Below are 23,759 nucleotides of genomic sequence, written 5' to 3' on the forward strand. Positions count from 1 at the left end.
TAATAAAATGGTATTATCGATGGATCGATTGGAAGTTGATCTATAGACTTAAAAGTGTTGAAAGTAAAAATGAAAAAAATGTCAATTTAATTTTAAAATTTTTATGAGAAGGGCCCCCTAAAATATTATGGGGATTTTTTTTTCTAAAACTGTCATTGCTCAAAAAATAATAATGCATCAAAATCAATGCTGTGAATTTTGAGCAAAATATTGCACATTTTTTGGGTTTGCCATATAAAAATGTTTTTTCTTTGACAAAAGGGCATAAAAACCCAACATGAAAAAGTAATAAAATGGTATTATCGATGGATACATTGGAAGTTGAGTTAAAGACTTAAAAGTGTTGAAAGTAAAAATGGAAAAAATGTCAACTTAATTTAAAAAAAATTATGAGTGGGGCCCTTTTGGGTGCCCTAAAATTTTAGAGGGATTTTTTTTTTTTTTTCTAAAACGGTCATTGCTCAAAAAATAATAATGCATCAAAATCAATGTTGTTATGAATTATTGACATATTTAAGGCTCCAATTATTTGACATCAAATATTCCACTTTGACATTGTTTTCAACAAAATATTGAATATTTCGTGTTTGCCATATAAAAAAATGTTTTATTTGACAAAAAGGGCGTAAAAAAAAACATAAAAAAGTAATAAAATGGTATTATCGATGTATTGATTGGAAGTTGATCTAAAGACTTAAAAGTGTTGAAAGTAAAAATGAAAAAAATGTCAACTTAATTTTTTAATTTTTATGAGAAGGGCCCCCTAAAATATTAGTGGGATTTTCTAAAGCTGTCATTGCTCAAAAAATAATAATGCATCAAAATCAATGTTGTGAATTTTGAGCAAAATATTGCAAATTTTTTTGTGTTTGCCACATAAAAAATGTTTTTCTTTAACAAAAAGGTCGTAAAAAACCAACATGAAAAAGTAATAAAATGGTATTATCGATGGATCGATTGGAAGTTGATCTATAGACTTAAAAGTGTTGAAAGTAAAAATGAAAAAAATGTCAATTTAATTTTAAATTTTTTATGAGAAGTGCCCCCTAAAATATTATGGGGATTTTTTTTTCTAAAACTGTCATTGCTCAAAAAATAATAATGCATCAAAATTAATGTTGTGAATTTTGAGTAAAATATTGCACATTTTTTGTGTTTGCCATACAAAAAATGTTTTTTTTTTGACAAAAGGGCGTAAAAATCCAACATGAAAAAGTAATAAAATGGTATTATCGATGGATAGATTGGAAGTTGAGTCAAAGACTTAAAAGTGTTGAAAGTAAAAATGAAAAAAATGTCAACTTAATTTAAAAAAAATTATGAGTGGGGCCCTTTTGGGTGCCCTAAAATTTAAGAGGGATTTTTTTTTTTTTTCCTAAAACGGTCATTGCTCAAAAAATAATAATGCATCAAAATCAATGTTGTTATGAATTATTGACATATTTAAGGCTCTAATTATTTGACATCAAATATTCCACTTTGACATTTTGTTTTCAACAAAATATTGAGTATTTCGTGTTTGCCATATAAAAAAATGTTTTATTTGACAAAAAGGGCGTAAAACAAACATAAAAAAGTAATAAAATGGTATTATCGATGTATTGATTGGAAGTTCATCTAAAGACTTAAAAGTGTTGAAAGTAAAAATGAAAAAAATGTCAACTTAATTTTTTTATTTTTATGAGAAGGGCCCCCTAAAATATTAGTGGGATTTTCCAAAGCTGTCATTGCTCAAAAAATAATAATGCATCAAAATCAATGTTGTGAATTTTGAGCAAAATATTTCACATTTTTTTGTGTTTGCCATATAAAAAATATTTTTCTTTGACAAAAAGATCGTAAAAAACCAACATGAAAAAGTAATAAAATGGTATTATCGATGGATCGATTGGAAGTTGATCTATAGACTTAAAAGTGTTGAAAGTAAAAATGAAAAAAATTTAAACTTAATTTTTTATGTTTTATGAGTGGGGCCCTTTTAGGTCCCCTAAAATTTTTGTGGGATTTTATTTTTTTCTAAAACGGTCATTGCTCAAAAAATAATAATGCATCAAAATCAATGTTGTTATGAATTATTGACATACTCAAGGTTCCCATTATTAAATTTTGAATATTTGGTGTTTGCCATATAAAAATGGCTTTCTTTGACAAAAAGGTCGTAAAACAAACATGAAAAAATAATAAAATCGTCTTATTGACGGATAGATTTGAAGTTGATCTAAAGACTTTAAGTGTTTGAAAGTAAAACATTTTTTAAAAAGTCAACTTAATTTTTAAATGTTTGAGTAGAACCCTTTTGGATCCTCAAGAATTTTAGTGGGATTTTCCCCCCCAAAACTGTCATTGCTTAAAAAATAATAATGCATCAAAATCAATGTTGTGAATTTTGAGCAAAATATTGCACATTTTGTGTGTTTGCCATATAAAAAATGGTTTTCTTTGACAAAAAGGGCGTATAAATCCAACATGAAAAAGTAATAAAATGGTATTATTGATGGATGGATTGGAAGTTGATCTAAAGACTTAAAAGTGTTGAAAGTAAAAATGAAAAAACTTAATTTTTAAATTTTTACGAGTGGGGCCATTTTGGGTCCCCTAAAATTTTAGTGGGATTTTTTTTTTCTAAAACTGTCATTGCTCAAAAAATAATAATGCATCAAAATTAGAGATGTCCGATAATATCGGTCTGCCGATATTATCGGCCGATAAATGCGTTAAAATGTAATATCGGAAATTATCGGTATCGGTTTTTTATTATCAGTATCGTTTTTAAAAAAAAAATTTTTTTTTTTTATTAAATCCACATAAAAAACACAAGATACACTTACAATTAGTGCACCAACCCAAAAAACCTTCCTCCCCCCATTCACACTCATTCACACAAAAGGGTTGTTTCTTTCTGTTTTTAATATTCTGCTTCCTACATTATATATCAATATATATCAATACAGTCTGCAAGGGATACAGTCCGTAAGCACACATGATTGTGCGTGCTGCTGCTCCACTAATAGTACTAACCTTTAACAGTTAATTTGACAAATTTTCATTAATTACTAGTTTCTATGTAACTGTTTTTATATTGTTTTACTTTCTTTTTTATTCAAGAAATTTTTTTTAATTTATTTATCTTATTTTATTTGATTCATTTTTTTAAAAAGTACCTTATCTTCACCATACCTGGTTGTCTAAATTAGGCATAATGTGTTAATTCCACGACTGTATATATCGGTTGATATCGGTATCGGTTGATATCGGTATCGGTAATTAAAGAGTTGGACAATATCGGCAAAAAGCCATTATCGGACATCCCTAATCAAAATCAATGTTGTTATGAGTTATTGACATATTCCAGGCTCCCATTATTAAATATTGAATATTTGGTGTTTGCCATATAAAAAATGTTTTTCTTTGTCAAAAAGGTCGTAAAACAAAGATGAAAAAGTGAAAGTGTTTTCACCGTCTTGTTTCCCCAAGTGGCGCCGACCCGTAGTTGAGCGTGCGTGTAATGGACCTATCATGGCCCATCTCAGGTGTGTTGTTGACTGTCATTGTGCAAATGCCAACTATATTTATGTGCGTACAGTAACCCCACTCCCCCCCACACACACACACACACAACACACTAATGGCATCTTTAGCACGGCCGTTTCCATGGAAACCGAGTTGCCAGGGAAACACTGCACGTTTCTTTGAATTCCAAACGTCTCCTCCAATCTCCTCAGCCGCTCCTGCCCGTCCCTCCTTTGCCTTTTTTCCTCTTCGCCGTCTTTGACAGGCCAGCTGCTGTCACTCACCAGGACTCCGGGAGGACGGGAAAAGGCGGGAAATAAAACCTTGTTTTTTTTTTTCTGACGAGGGCGGTCGGCATCTGGGGCGGACAAAAGTGTAAGCTGGCTGGTGAACGTCGTGTTGGAACAGGAAGCAGAGGCCGAATGACACTCGGGAGAGGAAGAGGAGGATGCTGAGTGACGATCGGGGAGATTGGAGGAGGGTTGAAGGGGGATGTGAATGCTCCTCACACAGGGAGAAGTGATAGTGGGCGTGGAGAGGCAACGTTAATATTTTTATTTTTTATTTATTTTTAGGTCATTAGTTCAGGTAAGCCACAAAGTGGTTTTCACTGAGGGCCACATGGCAGTTATGTTTGGCCCCACAGAGCCGCTTCTAACAGTGACTAGTATTAATAAACGTCTTTTTATGCATTTTATTAGTATATTTTTTTTAAAGTAAAATGTAAAAAAAATTGGGTAAGTTGCAATACTTTCACCTCAAAATATAGTGTATATTAAAGTTAAAGTTAACGTACCACTGATAGTCACACACACACACACACACACACACACTAGGTGTGGTGAGATTATCCTCTGCATTTGACCCATCACCCTTGTTCACTCACTGGGAGGTGAGGGGAGCAGTGAGCAGCAGCAGTGGCCGCGCCCCGGGAATCGTTTTTGGTGATTTAACTCCCAATTCCAACCCTTGATGCTGAGTGCCAAGCAGGGAGGTAATGGCTCCCATTTTTATAGTCTTTGGTACTGTAAATATTAAATTAATATTGATATTTAATATTAATATTCAATTAGTATTTAATTAAAATGTAATTAATATTAATATTTAATATTAAATAATAAAGTAAATAGTAAAGTAAATACATTTGTATAGTCTTTGGTACTGTAAATAAACAGTAAAGTAAATATTAAATTAATATTAATAATTAATATTAATATTTAATAGTAATTAATATTAAGGTAAATATTAAAGTGTATACATTTTATATTCTTTGGTACTGTAAATAAATAGTAAAGTAAATATTAAATTAATATTGATATTTAATATTAATATTCATATTGAATTATTATTTAATAAAAATTTAATTAATATTAATATTTAATATTAAATAATAAAGTAACTAGTAAAGTAAATACATTTGTATAGTCTTTGGTACTGTAAATAAACAGTAAAGTGAAGTAAATATTAAATTAATATTAATATTTAAGATTAATATTTAATTAATATTAATATTTAATATTAAAGTAAATAGTAAAGTAAATAAATGTTTATAGTCTTTGGTACTGTAAATAAATAGTAAAGTAAAGTAAATATAAAAATAATATTAATACTTAATTAATATTAATATTTAATAGTAATTAATATTAAGGTAAATATTAAAGTGTATACATTTTATAGTCTTTGGTACTGTAAATAAATAGTAAAGTAAAGTAAACATTAAATTCATATTAATATTGAATTTATATTTAATTCATATTAATATTTAATTCATATTAATATTTAATATTAATATTGACATTAACTATTTACTATTAATATTAATAGTAAATAGTAAAGTAAATACATTTTTATAGTCTTTGGTACAGTAGTGCTGTTTTTATGGTAAAAAAAAGGCAGCTCAATTGCCAGAATTTTACTGTAAAATGTACTTTTTTTAAAAATTGTAAATTAAAAAAAAAATTCAATTTTACTGTAAAATGTTGGCACCTAAGCTGCCTTTTTTTTCTTTTCTTTTTTCTTTCTTTTACCGCAAATCAACAAGTGTAGATTTTCGGGTGTATTACTGTAAATGCCAAAACGGCACCACAGTTTATTACAGTAAAACAAAAAGTACTGTTTTTTTCATTGAGAGAAAAATGCTGTAAAAACCCCAGTAAATTTCACAATTTGACCATGAAATCTATTGCTACTTTTACATTGCACACTTCGATGGATAACTTGCTTTGAAATCATTATTATTAGTATTTATTTCTATTTAAAAAATGGTTTGAATGTTTGATCATATTTTTTTTTGCATAACTAGACAATATTTAAGTTAACATCATTTGAGATTACATGGAGTACATATATTTATTTTCTCCCAAAATAGAAAGAATACATTTAGTAAGAAAAGTTATTTATTGATACATATTATTTCCAGGCTTTCCAGGGCCAAATAAAATGAAGTGGTGGGCCACATCTAATGATAGTTTGAATGTGCAGGATGAGTGGAATGTGTTGAAGGTGGAATGGTTTTGAATGGGTTGAAAAATGTGGAAATGGTGGAAGTTTGAAAAATGGCCATTTCATTTTGAATGGGAAAAATGTCCCGGAAAACCTGGATTTCTGGGAAATGTAGGAATTTTGGGATATTGTCAAGGAAAAGTTGGAACGGTTTGAATTGGATGAAAACATGTGGGAGTTGTCGCTAAAAGGGCGTAAAACAAACATAAAAATAATAATAAAAGGGTATTATCCATGGATAGATTGGAAGTTGATCTAAAGACTTTAAGTGTTGAAAGTAAAAATTAAAAAAAAAAGTCAACTTAATTTAATACATTTTATGAGTATTTGGATCTCCTAGAATTTTAGTGGGATTTTTTTTTTCCAAAACAAAAAATATTAATGCATCGAAATCAATGTATTAATGAATTATTGACCTATCTAAGTCTCCAATTACTTCAGATCAAATATTGCACTTAAAAAATATTTTTTGGGAAAAAAATACATAGTTTGTGTTTTTGCCATTAAAATATATATTTTTTATTTTATTTTATATATATATATATACATATATATATATATAGTATATGTAACGTTTATATGGACAGATAGACCTGAAGTTGATCTTTAGATCAAATATTGCACTTTAAAAATGTTTTTTGGGGAAATACTACATATTTTGTGTTTTTGCCATAAATAAATAAATAAATAAAAATAAAATAAAATAAATAAATAAATATATATATATATACATACATATATCTTGAGATTTAAGTGTTCAATAATAATAATAATTAAAGGTCAACAATACATGACATATATTTTTTAACATTTTCATGACTGAGACCCTTGTGGGACCAAACTTGAGGGGAGCCCTAAAGGGGAAAAATATGTACATATTATATTTGAAGAAAATAAATAATAAAATGGCCCCCGCATGCTTTTATTTTTCTGTGTGCGGCCCTCTGTGGAAAAAGTTTAGACACCCCTGGTTACCATGGTTACATAAATGTTCCATTTCTTTGCTCTGTTTCTCGCCCAGAGACAATATGTCCGAACATTGCACGTTTTAGTTGGAAACAGCGAGACCTCTTCAGCGAGGTAATGCTTCCACTTCCTGTTCCATTTCCCTGAAGAGCTCCTGAGAGTTGGACCCCTTCAGCAAGGGAGACCAGATGGTTGTCCTCCGTCCTTTGACTAACCTTCTGCAGAGATTAAAGTATTTATTCTCCTGGATGTTTAAATACCGTCTTTGTCACGTCTCGCCTGTTTGGCCTTGAAGGAATGTGAGGACCAGATGAGTGGCTTCCTGCTCTCGGTGCACTCATTGATTATAGAAGCCGAGCCACCGAGTGAGGCTTGGAGGTGCACACTTTTTAACAGACTGATTCAACATTCCCTTGGTTACAAGGCGGTAGCTAAGACAAATAATGCTTCAGTGCAAGTATGCATCAATCCGTGCGAATGTTGATGTTGAAGCCCTAATAACCCAGGAATGGGTCAGGACTAGGATTTAATAATGGGTCAGGACTAGGAATGTAACAACAAACTGTAACTACATGAGGAAATTCCTGGAGGAATTGCGTGTGAATGTTCCAATGCTGAAGTTGAAGTGAAATGCTGACAGAATGTAGTATGAATGTAAGAATAGTTTGAATGTTGAAGAGCTTGAATTTCCAGGAAAACCGGAATTTGGTTTGGAACTTGGGAAAGTGTTAGTTTGAATGTCCAGGATGAGTGGAATGTGTTGTGAAAGGAGTCATCGCACTAAAAAGAGGTCGGAAATAAGGTTAGAAAAATACAGGAATTCCTGGAAATTTGTTCAACGTGGGAAAATGACAGAGTGAGTGTCCAGGATGAGTTGAATGTGTTCATGTTGGAATGGTTGGAATCAGTTGAAAAATGTGGGAATTGAACAACTTGGAAAAATGTCCCATTCATTTCAATGGCAACTTCCTGGAAATTTGGGAAAAAATGTTTTTTTTTTTCGTTTTTTTTTTTAATGATTAGGAGCATGAATGTCCTGAATGAGCTGAATTGGTTGGTGTTGGAATTGTTTAAATTGGTCAAGAAAAGTTGAAGTGGTAACAGTTTTTTGATTGAAAAATGGTATTACAGAATTTCGGTAAAACCGGGAATTTTTCAAAAACCAACTTGTTTTTTTTTTTTTGCCTTGAAATGGGTTGAAAAATGTCAAAGGAGTCTTTGCACTGAAAAACGGTTGGCAATAAGTTTAGAAAAAAAACAGGAATTCCTGGAAATGTGTCTAATGTGGAAACATGGCAGTTGAATGTCCAGGATGAGTTGAATGTGGAATGGTTTGAATCGGTTGAAAAATGTGGGAATTGTGCAACTTGGAAAAATGTCCCATTCATTTCAATGGGAACTTCCTGGAAATTTTGAGAAAAGCGAGATTTTTTTGAAAATGATTAGGAGCATGAATGTCCCGAATGAGTTGAATTGGTTGGTGTTGGAATTGTTTAAATCGGTCAAGAAATTTTGAAGTAGTAACAGTTTTTTAATTGAAAATGTGTATTACGGAATTCCGGGAAAACAGGGAATTTTTTAGTTTCCTAAACCAACTTGTTTTTTTGTCCTTGAAATGGGTTGAAAATTGTGAAAGGAGTAGTCAAACTTAAAAATGTTGGAAATAAGGCTAAAAAAAAAACAGGAATTCCTGGAAATTTGTTGAACATGGGAAAATGACAGTTTGAATGTCCAGGATGAGTTGTTGTGGAATGGTTTGAATAGGTTGAAAAATGTGGGAATTGTGGAAGTTTGAAAAATGGACGATTCAATTTGAATGGGAAAAATTTCCCTAAAGACTGGGAGTTCTAGGAAATCCTGGAATTTATTTTTATAATTGTTGAAAGAGAGCACACAATCGGATAAAATATGGGAATTGTGGAACTATAAAAAATGTCCCATACATTTCAATGGGAACTTCCTGGAAATTTGGGAATTTTGGGAAAAGCGGGAAATTGCAGTAATTTAAATTTAAGTGTGAATTAAAACTACTTTGTTTGTTTTTAAATTTTGTGTCAATTTTTCAAGCGATTCAAACCATTCCACCTTCAACACATTCAACTCATCCTGGACATCCAAACTGCAATTTTCCCACGTTCAACACATTTCCAGGATTTCCTGTTTTTTCTAACCTTATTTCCAACTTGTTTAAGTGTGATGACTCCTTTCACATTTCCAACTCATTTCCAGCATTCCACCGTCAAAACATTCCTCTTAGTCAGGACAAAAAAACAAGTTGGTTTAAGAACTTGAAAAATTCCCTGTTTTCCCGAAATTCCGTAATACAAATTTCCAATTCAAAAACTGTTACTACTTCAACATTTTTTGACCGATTCAAACAATTCCAACACCAACCAATTCAGCTCATTCAGGACATTCATGCTCCTAATTTTTTTCCAAAAAATCCAGCTTTTCCCCAAATTTCCAGGAAGTTCCCATTGAAATGAATGGGACATTTTTCCAAGTTGCACAATCCCCACATTTTTCAACCGATTCAAACCATTCCACCTTCAACACATTCAGTTCATCCTGGAAATTCAAACTGCCATTTTCCCACGTTCAACACATTTCCAGGAATTCCTGTTTTTTTCTAACCTTATTTCCAACCGTTTTTTAGTGCGATGACTCCTTTCACATTTTTCCACCCATTTCAAGGACAAAAACCCAAGTTGGTTTAAGAACTTGAAAAATTCCCTGTTTTCCCGAAATTCCGTAATACAAATTTCCAATTCAAAAACTGTTACTACTTCAAACATTTCTTGACCGATTTAAACAATTCCAACACCAACCAATTCAGCTCATTCAGGACATTCATGCTTCTAATCGTTTTCAAAAATCCTGCTTTTCCCAAAATTCCCAAATTTCCAGGAAGTTTCCATTGAAAAGAATGGGACATTTTTCAAAGTTCCACAACTTTGACATTTTTTATCCGATTCAAACCATTCCACCTTCAACACATTAAATTCATCCTGGAAATTCAAACTGCCATTTTCCGACATTCAACAAATTTCCTGGAATTCCTGTTTTTTTCTAACCTTTTTATAGTGCGATGACTCCTTTCACATTTTTCCACCCATTTCAAGGACAAAAACCCAAGTTGGTTTAAACTTGAAAAATTCCCTGTTTTCCCGAAATTCCGTAATACAAATTTCCAATTCAAAAACTCTTACTACTTCAACATTTCTTGACCGATTTGAACAATTCCAACACCAACCAATTCAGCTCATTCAGGACATTGATGCTTTTAATCATTTTCAAAAATACCGCTTTTCCCCAAATTCCCAAATTTCCGGAAAGTTCCAATTGAAATGAATGGGACATTTTTCCAAGTTGCACAATTCCCACATTTTTCAACCGATTCAAACCATTCCACCTTCAACACATTCAACTCATCCTGGACATCCAAACTGCAATTTTCCCACGTTCAACACATTTCCAGGATTTCCTGTTTTTTTCTAACCTTATGTCCAGCCCTTTTTAGTGCAATGAGTCCTGTCACATTTTTCAACCGATTTCGAGGACAAAAAAACAAATTAGTTTAGGAACTTGAAAAATTCCCTGTTTTCCCGAAATTGCGTAACACCATTTTTCAATTAAAAAACGGTTACTACTTCAACATTTCTTGACCGATTTAAACAATTCCAACACCAACCAATTCAGCTCATTCAGGACATTCATGCTTCAAATCGTTTTCAAAAATCCTGCTTTTCCCAAAATTCCCAAATTTCCAGGAAGTTTCCACTGAAAAGAATGGGACATTTTTCAAAGTTCCACAACTTTGCCATTCTTTATCCGATTCAAACCATTCCACCTTCAACACATTCAACTCATCCTGGACATCCAAACTAACACTTTCGCAAGTTCCAAACCAAATTCCACTTTTCCTGGAAATTCAAACTCTTCAGCATTCCAACATTCAAACCATTCTCACATTCATACTACATTCTGTCAGCATTTCACTTCAACTTCAGCATTGGTTCAAGGTTCAAGGTGTATTGGTCACATGCAGAGTACACCACAGTGGAATGCTTTTTTTCCATGCTCTCCAGATATTGCGTACAGTGGGATCCAAACACTAGTTGCTGAATCTAATACACTAAATACAACAATTTGAATAGCTCTGATGTACATTAATTACAAGACAATAAGTTGCACAATAAGTCCCAGCAGTTATGGTGGAAGTATCAGTACAAGTAAAAGTACAGTAGTCACATACAGTACCAGGGCTATGTCAAATAGTATAACAGTATATACAGTATATACAGTATAGGAAGTAATAAATATGAAGGTGTCTACAGTTGTTTTGGCAGCTGAGTAGTGACAGTAGTATGAACAGAGGTAATGGAACAGTATGACTTCTTTATACTCTCTTTTTTACATGATTGAATGAAGAGTATTGTAGTCCGGTAATTACAGTGGTAAGTAAAGTGATTCTTGTGCATGCGGTTTTGTGCTATTGTGCTAAGTGTTAATCAGCGGTGCAGTTGAGCGGTCTGATGGCTTGGGGATAGACGCTCCTCCTGAGTCTCTCCGTGTTGGCCATGAGACTCCGCTAGCGCTTGGCTGACTGCAGCAGTGAGAAGTTTGGGTGGCTAGAGTCCCTCACTATCCTCTTGGAGCATTCACACGTGATTCCTTCAGGCATCGCCTCATCTAGTTGATGTTTATTCTCCACGTGGTGTATAAAAATGGCCACACTGACTCCTCAAGTCATTTCCTGGACAGAACCAGCATGAGTCCTCTAGTCAGGAACATTTCTGGCCGTTTCCAAGGGGCACAAATGAGGTTGGTTGATCATTAATCAGCTGATTATGAGCTTGGGGAAGTGTGTGTTTGATGAGGAACACGGGGAAGGAGTGATGGAGATGAAAGCCACCAGAAGACGGTGTGATGAAGTGGTAAAGCTGTCGGCGTTTCGTGCACACCACTCGTCAGCGTTGCTGCGGCGAGTCCAATTTCAGACTTTGATGCTAACGTTAGCATGCTGGCTTTTATTTTGCTAATTTTGTATGTTTAAACCCGAAAATCATGCTTTGTGATACTCTGTGCTGTCACGCAAGTATTGGAATAGTTAACTTGTTAACTGTAGCATACTTGTGAGAACGTTAGCATGCTAACATTTTATGCTATCTTTTTTTTTGTGCTATTTTTGTATGATTAAAGTAAAAAAAATCATAGTTTCTGATGGTCAGTTTCAGGTCAGCGTCATCTCTTCAACATTCAAACGATTCCAACATCCAAGCAGCATTTTAGCATGATTTGATTTATTTAATATGCAGAATATATTGACCGTTTATAAGCACAGTCATAAATGTTGCACAGTCATAAATGTTGCACAGTCATAAAAACGGGAAATAGAAGTAAATGTTTGGTTGTCAGGACGTGGACTATGAAGTGGTTTGTTTTCCCGAGATGCATAAGAATTGGACCGGACATGGCGTGAAGTTAAATACATGATTTAATAATAGACTATAAAAAGTATAAACAAAAGGCGGGGAACAAACTTGGCTAATAAAACAAAACTAGCAGAACTATGGAAAAAAAGGAACAAACAAAAGGCGCTCACAGCAGAGGTACAAAACAGTGGCTTGAATAAACAAAAAACTTACGTGGCAAGAAACGAGCAGCATGAACTATGACCTGGACAGAGTAAGCAGCGTGTCAAGGGTGTAGAGCATGAATGTGATGTCGCCTGGCCGACCAACAGAAAATGAGAAGCTTAAATAACACAGACATGATTAACAACAGGTGCGTGAGTGCAAATGAATCAGGTGTGTGACATGAGGACAGGTGAAAACTAATGGGTTGTCATGGAAACAAAACAGGAAGTGAAAAAACAGGAACTGACAAAATCCAAAAAAGCACATGGCCAAACAAAACATGATCACACAGACATGACGTTGGTGTTGCACAGCCAAATTGCACAGTCAAATGTTGCACAGTCAAATGTTGTGCAGTCGTAAAAACATTTGTTTAAAAACAGGAAATAGAAGTAAATGTTTGGTGTTGCACAGCCAAATGTTGCACAGTCATAAAAACATTCGTTTAAAACAGGAAATAGAAGTAAATGTTTGGGGTTGCACAGTCAAATGTTGCACAGTCATAAAAACGTTCGTTTAAAAACAGGAAATAGAAGTAAATGTATGGTGTTGCACAGCCAAATGTTGCACAGTCATAAAAACATTCGTTTAAAACAGGAAATAGAAGTACATTTTTGGTGTTGCACAATCAAATGTTGCACAGTCATAAAAATGTTTGTTTAAAAACAGGAAATAGAAGTAAATGTTTGGTGTTGCACAGCCAAATGTTGCACAGTCATAAAAACATTCGTTTAAAATGTTAGTTTAAAAACAGGAAATAGAAGTAAATGTTTGGTGTTGCACAGTCAAATGTTGCACAGTCATAAAAATGTTTGTTTGAAAACAGGAAATAGAAGTAAATGTTTGGTGTTGCACAGCCAAATGTTGCACAGTCATAAAAACGATTGTTTAAAAACAGGAAATAGAAGTAAATGTATGGTATGTTGCACAGCCAAATGTTGCACAGTCATAAAAACATTAGTTTAAAAACAGGAAATAGAAGTAAATGTTTGGTGTTGCACAGTCAAATGTTGCACAGTCATAAAAATGTTTGTTTAAAAACAGGAAATAGAAGTAAATGTTTGGTGTTGCACAGCCAAATGTTGCACAGTCATAAAAACATTAGTTTAAAAACATTAGTTTAAAAACAGGAAATAGAAGTAAATGTATGGTATGTTGCACAGCCAAATGTTGCACAGTCAAATGTTGCACAGTCATAAAATCATTAGTTTAAAAACAGGAAATAGAATAAATGTATGGTGTTGCACAGTCAAATGTTGCACAGTCATAAAAACGTTTGTTTAAAAACAGGAAATAGAATAAATGTATGGTGTTGCACAGTCATAAAAACATTAGTTTAAAAACAGGAAATAGAAGTAAATGTTTGGTGTTGCACAGCCAAATGTTGCACAGTCATAAAAACGATTGTTTAAAAACAGGAAATAGAAGTAAATGTTTGGTGTTGCACAGTCAAATGTTGCACAGTCATAAAAACATTAGTTTAAAAACAGGAAATAGAAGTATTTGTATGGTCAGGGTGACTTTGGAGGTGTGAATAATCCACGCAGAAGACAAAAGGTCAGCGCCGCAAGTCTCCGTTTCCACGGACTAGATCGGGACCAATTAGAGTTCTGTCACCTCCCTGATCAAGATTCTCTTGCATCTCGCCAGCGAGTCTCAACAAGTCACATCAAAGGCGGCTTTCAAGTCTCAGGCACGCTCGGAATAGTCTGAGGTGCTGAATATGCAGCTGTAAGCCAGGCGCATGGTGCGGGTGCTGGGAGGCGCCACAGTTACAGTCGCCAGACTTTGGGCTTCTACGTGTTTCTAGTACGACATCACCTCACAAACATTTGAATATTGTGCTGACATGTTAGTTGAAACTGATCAAACATTATATATATATATGCACTTTTTTTTTAGAAGATTACGTGTTTTTTCCTCTTTTTTTAAGCATTCTAAATAGTAAAATACAGCTAGTGCAGGGTGGCTAACAAAGCCCTCAGAATAAACATAAAAAAACCTCCATTTTAAATGTCGTGACCTGAATTTTACATAACAAAATGTTCGCAGTGCTGTTTTAGAAGCGCTAACGCCGAGGAACTACTTTTAGCGTCGCCGTGATCACGGAAAGCTAACTGGTTGCTATGTTAACACACTGAGCGGCTGCAGCAGCTCTGAAGAATCCACAAGAGTAGAAACGCTATGGCTGGCCAGAAGACAGAACAGCACTTGTACTTCCGGTTCGAAAGCTCAGTCCAAACCGGGGGTCGGCAACCCAGCACGTTGAAAGAACCGCATTGGACCCAAAAATACAAAAACACAAACCTGTCTGGAGCCGCACAAAGTTAAAAGTCTTATATAAGTGTTATAATGAAGGCAACACATGATGTAAGTGTCTATATTAGCTATATTAGCCTACTATCAAAATGACTTTAAAAGTCTTATATAAGTGTTATAATGAAGACAACACATGATGTAAGTGTCTATATTAGCCTACTATCAAAATGACTTTAAAAGTCTTATATAAGTGTTATAATGAAGACAACACATGATGTAAGTGTCTGTATTAGCTATATTAGCCTACTATCAAAATGACTTTAAAAGTCTTATATAAGTGTTATAATGAAGACAACACATGATGTAAGTGTCTATATTAGCCTACTATCAAAATGACTTTAAAAGTCTTATATAAGTGTTATAATGAAGACAACACATGATGTAAGTGTCTATATTAGCCTACTATCAAAATGACTATAAAAGTCTTATATAAGTGTTATAATGAAGGCAACACATGATGTAAGTGTCTATATTAGCTATATTAGCCTACTATCAAAATGACTTTAAAAGTCTTATATAAGTGTTATAATGAAGACAACACATGATGTAAGTGTCTGTATTAGCTATATTAGCCTACTATCAAAATGACTTTAAAAGTCTTGTATAAGTGTTATAATGAAGACAACACATGATGTAAGTGTCTATATTAGTTATATTAGCCTACTTTTAAAATGACTTTAAAAGTCTTGTATAAGTGTTATAATGAAGACAACACATGATGTAAGTGTCTGTATTAGCTATAGTAGCCTACTATCAAAATGACTATAAAAGTCTTATATAAGTGTTATAATGAAGACAACACATGATGTAAGTGTCTATATTAGTTATATTAGCCTACTTTTAAAATGACTTTAAAAGTCTTATATAAGTGTTACAATGAAGACAACACATGATGTAAGTGTCTATATTAGCCTACTATCAAAATGACTATAAAAGTCTTATATAAGTGTTATAATGAAGACAACACATGATGTAAGTGTCTATATTAGTTATATTAGCCTACTATCAAAATGACTTTAAAAGTCTTATATAAGTGTTATAATGAAGACAACACATGATGTAAGTGTCTATATTAGTTATATTAACCTACTATCAAATGACTATAAAAGTCTTGTATAAGTGTTATAATGAAGACAACACATGATGTAAGTGTCTATATTAGCTATATTAGCCTACTATCAAAATGACTATAAAAGTCTTATATAAGTGTTATAATGAAGGCAACACATGATGTAAGTGTCTATATTAGCTATATTAGCCTACTATCAAAATGACTTTAAAAGTCTTATATAAGTGTTATAATGAAGGCAACACATGATGTAAGTGTCTATATTAGCTATGTTAGCCTACTTTTAAAATGACTTTAAAAGTCTTATATAAGTGTTATAATGAAGACAACACATGATGTAAGTGTCTATATTAGCTATATTAGCCTACTATCAAAATGACTTTAAAAGTCTTATATAAGTGTTATAATGAAGGCAACACATGATGTAAGTGTCTATATTAGCTATATTAGCCTACTTTTAAAATGACTTTAAAAGTCTTATATAAGTGTTATAATGAAGACAACACATGATGTAAGTGTCTATATTAGCCTACTATCAAAATGACTTGAAAAGTCTTATATAAGTGTTATAATGAAGGCAACACATTAAGTGTCTATATTAGCCTACTATCAAAATGACTTTAAAAGTCTTATATAAGTGTTACAATGAAGGCAACACATTAAGTAAGTGTCTATATTAGCCTACTATCAGAATGACTTTAAAAGTCTTATATAAGTGTTATAATGAAGACAACACACGATGAAAGTGTCTATATTAGCCTACTATCAAAATGACTTTAAAAGTCTTATATAAGTGTTATAATGAAGGCAACACATTAAGTAAGTGTCTATATTAGCCTACTATCAAAATGACTTTAAAAGCCTTATGGAAGTGTTATAATGAAGGCAACACATTAAGTAAGTGTCTATATTAGCCTACTATCAAAATGACTTTAAAAGCCTTATGGAAGTGTTATAATGAAGGCAACACATTAAGTAAGTGTCTATATTAGCCTACTATCAAAATGACTTTAAAAGCCTTATGGAAGTGTTATAATGAAGGCAACACATTAAGTAAGTGTCTCAGAGGGTGAAATAACTCCTGGAAATTACTTAAAACTGCCAAAAGTTATAAATGTGTGTTCAAGTTAAAGGATAACATCAGGCTGTTTTCTTCAAATGGATTTATTACAATCTTTGCAAGCTGGGTAACGTTTGCTGTGGTCTGGTACAACATGGTAACGTTTGCTGTGGTCTGGAACAACAGAGATGCAGCCAATATTACATACAGATAACAAGGGAATTAAATGAGCTCAAATATAGCTACAAACGAGGCATAATGATGCAACATGTACACACAGCTAGCCCTAAATAGCATGTTAGCATTATTAGCACTCCACACAAGTCAATAACATCAACAAAGCTCACCTTTGTGCATCCACGCACAGCATACAACGTTTGGTGGACAAAATGAGACAAAGGAGTGTCTTTCTGTGGCAGCGTGGGAGAAAGTTGTACATGTAAACAAACTGTTGCGTCACAGTCCACATGACTATGGTGAGTTCAAGTGCCGCTAAAATTAGTAGGACAAAACGGCGCTCGCCAAATAAACAGTGGACTTTCTAACAATTAGGAAGGTTTGTGTCATGTTTGTCCTCTTGCAGGAACATTATTAAAACAACAAATATATTTTCCCCATCTTAAGCTCCAGGGAGCCACTAGGGCGGCGCCAAAGAGCGCGGACCCCTGGTCTAAACAGAAGGGCCACGCAGTGAGCCAACTCCTCCAAAAGATGGCGTCTCAGCACAAACAATAACACACCTTTTCAGTGTCTTTGCTTTGTTTTGTTCTGTTGTTTTTTTAAACTATTTGCACCTACGCTTTGAAACCTGAGGCTAAAAAAACGGCGCGGCTAAATAGACCTTTTTTTTTTTTGCAAGACTGTCGTAAAGAAAATAGTTTATAGTGCTGCATTGCACTTCTGTTTAGACTGAGCTTTCTACCGGAAGTACAAGTGCCGTTCCGTCTTCTGGCCATCCATGGCGTTTCTACTCGTATGGATCCTTCATTCATCACTCCAAGCAACGTTTGTAAGTTTTACAACAACAATTCTTACTTAATTAAAGCGTCCCATGTGTGATGTCTGTAGGAGAGTTTTCATGCATATTTGTATGCGCTGACGTAATGTAATGAAACTAGTGTCTTTAGCATTAGCTAATATGCTAACACTTTTGTCTGTGTTACTATTATTAACTTACATTCTTTTTGTATTGTTTCACTTTCACAAATCCCTCAGTAAATTCACCAAAACGTCACCGTGGAGTTATTGAGTCTGTTTACTTCTGTTTTGTTTGATCAGCCATTTTACTGCCTTGTCACAGACACTGTTTGGAAACAGTTAAGGTATGTAAATAAACATTTACAGAATAGTTCTGTGTAAATAAGTCATTTCACAAAGTATATATATGCGACTTATATGTGGAAATATGTTTTCCCTGAAATGTAGTGGGTGTGGCTTATATACACAACTTGGTATCAGATCCATATCCACATGTGTAGTATCAGATCCATATCCACATGTGTAGTATCAGATCCATATCCACATGTGTAGTATCAGATCCATATCCACATGTGTAGTATCAGATCCATATCCACATGTGTAGTATCAGATCCATATCCACATGTGTTGTATCAGATCCATATCCACATGTGTTGTATCAGATCCATATCCACATGTGTAGTATCAGCCAAAAGTGATGTCAAGTGTCAAAGTAGTGATGCTGACTGATATCAGTCATCATCACTACTAAGTGATGCTAGTGATTTAAGTGTGTTTGTCCTTCAGCATCCATCTTCTTGTCACTGCTGACCTTTTTGTACTTTCTCACACACACTTACACACACACACACACACACACACACACACACACACACACACACACACACACACACACACACACACACACACACACACACACACACACACACACACACACACACACACACACACACCTGCCTTTTCCACTTCCTTACAACTACCTCCTTACTTAATTGCTTTACGTTACCTGTCCATTCTCTGAAGTCCACTTACACACACACTTACACACACTTACACACACTTACACACACTTACACACACTTACACTCACTTACACACACTTACACACACTTACACACACTTACACTCACTTCCACACACACTTCCACACACTTACACTCACTTACACTCACTTACACACACTTACACTCACTTACACACACTTACACACAATTACACTCACTTCCACACACTTACACTCACTTACACACACTTACACTCACTTCCACACGCACTTACACACACTTACACTCACTTACACACACTTACACTCACTTCCACACGCACTTACACACACTTACACTCACTTACACACACTTACACACACTTACACTCACTTACACACACTTACACTCACTTCCACACGCACTTACACACACTTACACACACTTACACACACTTACACTCACTTCCACACGCACTTACACACACTTACACTCACTTACACACACTTACACACACTTACACTCACTCTTACACACACTTCCACACACTTACACTCACTTACACACACTTACACTCACTTCCACACGCACTTACACACACTTACACTCACTTACACACACTTACACTCACTTCCACACGCACTTACACACACTTACACTCACTTACACACACTTACACTCACTTCCACACGCACTTACACACACTTACACTCACTTACACACACTTACACACACTTACACTCACTCTTACACACACTTCCACACACTTACACTCACTTACACACACTTACACTCACTTCCACACGCACTTACACACACTTACACTCACTTACACACACTTACACTCACTTCCACACGCACTTACACACACTTACACTCACTTACACACACTTACACTCACTTCCACACGCACTTACACACACTTACACTCACTTACACACACTTACACACACTTACACTCACTCTTACACACACTTCCACACACTTACACTCACTTACACACACTTACACTCACTTCCACACGCACTTACACACACTTACACTCACTTACACACACTTACACTCACTTCCACACGCACTTACACACACTTACACTCACTTACACACACTTACACACACTTACACACACTTACACTCACTTACACATGCACTTACACTCACTCACACACACACACTTGCACACACTTACACTCACTCTTACACACACTTGCACACACTTACACTCACTCACACACACACTTACACACACTTGCACACACTCACATACGGTGAGCTATTGTATCCTCCTACGGTGTGTAGTGGAGCATGTTTAGCTATTCCTCGTCCTCCAGTGATAATGATACTTGTAAGGACTTTATTTGTCGCCATGGAGACGAGGATTAGTGATTCAGAAGTAGCTAAAACGCTGCAGCCATGACAAGTGCTTTTTAAAGAGTCCTGCTTGAAAGGCATCCTGAACAGAAGTGAGCGTACAGTAGATGTACAGAAGATGTACAGAAGTGAGCGTACAGTAGATGTACAGAAGATGTACAGAAGTGAGCGTACAGTAGATGTACAGAAGATGTACAGAAGTGAGCGTACAGTAGATGTACAGAAGTGAGCGTACAGTAGATGTACAGAAGATGTACAGAAGTGAGCGTACAGTAGATGTACAGAAGATGTACAGAAGTGAGCGTACAGTAGATGTACAGAAGATGTACAGAAGTGAGCGTACAGTAGATGTACAGAAGATGTACAGAAGTGAGCGTACAGTAGATGTACAGAAGTGAGCGTACAGTAGATGTACAGAAGTGAGCGTACAGTAGATGTACAGAAGTGAGCGTACAGTAAATGTACAGAAGATGTACAGAAGTGAGCGTACAGTAGATGTACAGAAGTGAGCGTACAGAAGATGTACAGAAGTGAGCGTACAGTAGATGTACAGAAGTGAGCGTACAGTAGATGTACAGTAGATGTACAGAAGTGAGCGTACAGTAGATGTACAGTAGATGTACAGAAGTGAGCGTACAGTAGATGTACAGAAGTGAGCGTACAGTAGATGTACAGTAGATGTACAGAAGTGAGCGTACAGTAGATGTACAGAAGTGAGCGTACAGTAGATGTACAGTAGATGTACAGAAGTGAGCGTACAGTAGATGTACAGAAGTGAGCGTACAGTAGATGTACAGTAGATGTACAGAAGTGAGCGTACAGTAGATGTACAGAAGTGAGCGTACAGTAGATGTACAGAAGTGAGCGTACAGTAGTGAGCGTACAGTAGATGTACAGAAGTGAGCGTACAGAAAATAAGTCTTCTGATCATGTTCTTAGTTACTTTATTACTACTTCTGATCATGTTCTTAGTTACTTTATTACTACTTCTGATCATGTTCTTAGTTACTTTATTACTACTTCTGATCATGTTCTTAGTTACTTTATTACTACTTCTGATCATGTTCTTAGTTACTTTATTACTACTTCTGATCATGTTCTTAGTTACTTTATTACTACTTCTGATCATGTTCTTAGTTACTTTATTACTACTTCTGATCATGTTCTTAGTTACTTTATTACTACTTCTGATCATGTTCTTAGTTACTTTATTACTACTTCTGATCATGTTCTTAGTTACTTTATTACTACTTCTGATCATGTTCTTAGTTACTTTATTACTACTTCTGATCATGTTCTTAGTTACTTTATTACTACTTCTGATCATTTTCTCAGTTACTTTATTACTACTTCTGATCATGTTCTTAGTTACTTTATTACTACTTCTGATCATGTTCTTAGTTACTTTATTACTACTTCTGATCATGTTCTTAGTTACTTTATTACTACTTCTGATCATGTTCTTAGTTACTTTATTACTACTTCTGATCATGTTCTTAGTTACTTTATTACTACTTCTGATCATGTTCTTGGTTACTTTATTACTACTTCTGACCATGTTCTTAGTTACTTCATTACTACTTCTGATCATGTTCTTAGTTACTTTATTACTACTTCTGATCATGTTCTTAGTTACTTTATTACTACTTCTGATCATGTTCTTAGTTACTTTATTACTACTTCTGATCATGTTCTTAGTTACTTTATTACTACTTCTGATCATGTTCTTAGTTACTTTATTACTACTTCTGATCATGTTCTTAGTTACTTTATTACTACTTCTGATCATGTTCTTAGTTACTTTATTACTACTTCTGATCATGTTCTTAGTTACTTTATTACTACTTTTGATCATGTTCTTAGTTACTTTATTACTACTTCTGATCATGTTCTTAGTTACTTTATTACTACTTCTGATCATGCTCTTAGTTACTTTATTACTACTTCTGATCATGTTCTTAGTTACTTTATTACTACTTCTGATCATGTTCTTAGTTCCTTCATTACTACTTCTGATCATGTTCTTAGTTACTTTATTACTACTTCTGATCATGTTCTTAGTTAATTTATTACTACTTCTGATCATGTTCTTAGTTACTTTATTACTACTTCTGATCATGTTGTTGTTGTTTTTATTCTAATGACTCTTCCATAAAGGGAAAGGGCTGGAAAAAAAGGTGACATAAAAGAGCAAACATGTGTAATGTATTGAGAAAATGTCGCAATATTGACTCTAAAGTCACAATGTCCGATAGAGTTCTAAAAAGGATATAACAGACCACCTAAAAAAAAAAAAGGAGTGGAATTTTACAGTTTTTTACTGAATGGGACACCCAAAATGTACATGAAAATAAAGAAAGTGGGATTTACAATATTAACTATGAACAATAAAACACTGAATATTAACAACAAAAGTCAATAGGTTGTCAAATATTTCCTGTATTATGTATTATTACTTTGAACTGTTTTGTATAATAATTGTTATCCTGTAAAGCGTCTTTGTGTACCCTGAAAAGCGCTATACCAAATAAAATGTATTATTATTATTATTATTATAATAACGCAAAGATGCAGAGTAAGCAATTTTTTGCTTTAAAACTCTTTGCTCAAAACAATAATAAAAATATTATATATAACTGATGGATGGATCCCGAAGTTGATACAGACATTTAAGCATTTAATGTAAAGCTAATATTTTCCGGACTATAGAGCGAACCGGCATACTGTATAAGCCACACCCACTGAATTTTAGAAGATGAAAATATTTGTCTATATATTAGTCGCACCGGACTATAAGTGGCAGATACTGTATATACCTTGTGAAATGAGTTATTTACACACAAATATTCTGTAAATGTTTATTCACATACCTTCATTGTTTCCAAATGAAGCAATGTAGTATCTGTTAGTCTGAAAAATAACATGTCCCCCCATTTGGTGGAAAATTAACGTATTTTCCAGGCGACAAAGCATACTGGTATATAAAAAGGAATTTTTCCCCATTTATAAGGCGCACTATATGTTGTGAAATGAGTTATTTACATGTAGATATTCTTTAAATGTTTATTTGCATACCTTAATTGTTTCCAAGCGGTGTCTGTAGCACGGCAGTAAAACGGCTGATCAAACAAAACAGAAGTCATGGTCATGGACCCACTAGCTGCGCAAGCTAGCTCTCCAATCAGCTAAACAGACTCCATAACTCCACGGTGAAGTTTTGGTGGATTTACTGAGGAATTTGTGAAAGGGAAGCAATAAAAAAATAATGTTGTTGTAAGTTAATATATTTGTAATGCCAACGACGCTAGCTTGATTACATTACGATAGCAGGTACAAATATGCATGAAAACACTCCTCCAGAC

At 34.1% G+C, this 23,759-nt stretch overlaps 1 protein-coding gene across 9 annotated transcripts in view; it reads left to right on the forward strand.

The window, feature by feature from the left end:
* grin2bb (glutamate receptor, ionotropic, N-methyl D-aspartate 2B, genome duplicate b) overlaps positions 1 to 23,759 on the forward strand; it is a 267,893-nt gene that overhangs the window by 133,111 nt on the left and 111,023 nt on the right. The window contains exon 1 of one of the 9 annotated variants that reach the window (XM_062027312.1): positions 11,696 to 11,802. The exons of the other annotated variants lie outside the window; for them this stretch is intronic. The gene's annotated coding sequence lies outside the window, so the exon portion shown is untranslated. Of the gene's footprint in view, positions 1 to 11,695; positions 11,803 to 23,759 lie in introns of those variants that run through there. 9 annotated transcript variants of the gene reach the window in all.

This window comes from Entelurus aequoreus, linkage group LG18 (genome assembly GCF_033978785.1).
Source record: "Entelurus aequoreus isolate RoL-2023_Sb linkage group LG18, RoL_Eaeq_v1.1, whole genome shotgun sequence".
Classification (NCBI taxonomy): domain Eukaryota; kingdom Metazoa; phylum Chordata; class Actinopteri; order Syngnathiformes; family Syngnathidae; genus Entelurus; species Entelurus aequoreus.